The sequence below is a fragment of the Emiliania huxleyi genome (assembly GCF_000372725.1).
Source record: "Emiliania huxleyi CCMP1516 unplaced genomic scaffold EMIHUscaffold_3, whole genome shotgun sequence".
Taxonomy (NCBI): Eukaryota; Haptophyta; order Isochrysidales; family Noelaerhabdaceae; genus Emiliania; species Emiliania huxleyi.
Window position 1 is genome coordinate 2,023,811 of NW_005199770.1, and position 1,137 is coordinate 2,024,947.

Consider the following 1,137-nt stretch of genomic DNA (forward strand, 5'->3'; position numbering starts at 1 on the left):
CTCAGTCACGAGGAACGGAATCTCAATCGAATAGGTCGCGCTGCCGTGGGCGGTCCAGCGCGCTCTCTCGCCCTCGACGCCGACGGCGCGCCGCACGCTGCGCTCGTCCGTCCTCACCGAGGCGGACAGCTTCCAGTGGGACCGCGTGGCGGCGCTCGTGGAGCAGCAGCAGGTCGGTCGAGCAGCGCTAGGCGCGAGACCTCGCGAGCTCAGCCGAGGTGACGCGAGATCACGCGAGATTAGGCGGAGCAGCGCGAGGCGCGAGACAAGGCGCGCACCGGCGCGGCCAACGCGGCCGGTGCGGCCGGCGCGGCCGGCGCGGCCGGCGAGGGGGAGGAGCTGGGGGAGGAGATGCCCGTTGCGTCGAGCTCGCGCGCGCGGCTGATGGCGCAGGAGGCCACCAAGGCCTCGCTCGACCCGGCGCTGGCGGCGGCGGGCGCCGAGGCGCAGGCGGCGCAGGCTGCGACGCCGCTCGACTCGCTCACGACGGTCCTCGGCTCGGCAAACGGCGCCACGCTGCGCCAGATCGCCCGCGACCTCGACTCGACCCGCCTCCTGCTCGACCTCGCCGCTCCGGCAGGCCGGCCCGCCCGCCGGCTCGCCGTCCAGGTCCTCTCCGCCGCACTCTTCGGGCGGCTCGAGGCCGCGGCGCGGCGAGTGCGAGCGTTTGGCGGCGAGGCGAGGCGTCTCTTGATCGTGCCCGGCGGCGGCGCCGCCGCCGCCGCACCCGCGCGGCCGGCGCAGCCGCAGCCGTGGCCTTCGTCGGCCGAGGCGACGAGACTGGAGGAGCGGGCGGCGGCGCGGGCGAAGAAGGCTGGCTGGCTGCTGCTCCGCTCGCACGTGGCGCGGCAGGTTGGCGCGGGCTGGCGCGGCGCCGCCGCGGCAGCGGCGCTCGTCTACGTCACGGCGCGCGTCTGCCTGGCCGCCGTCGTTCGCACACTCGCCCGGGCATGCGGCGCGTGCCTCACCGCGGCGCTGCCGGCCAGCGTCGGCGTGCGCGCGGCTGCCGCGTCAGCGGCGGTTGCGTCGTGGGCGTCGCGTGAGCTCTCCGCGCTCGGCCATTCCGCGGGCGAGGTGGCCGAGGAGATGGAGCTCAAGGGGCTCGAGCTGCGCGCAAAGGGCGCGCGGCGACGAGAC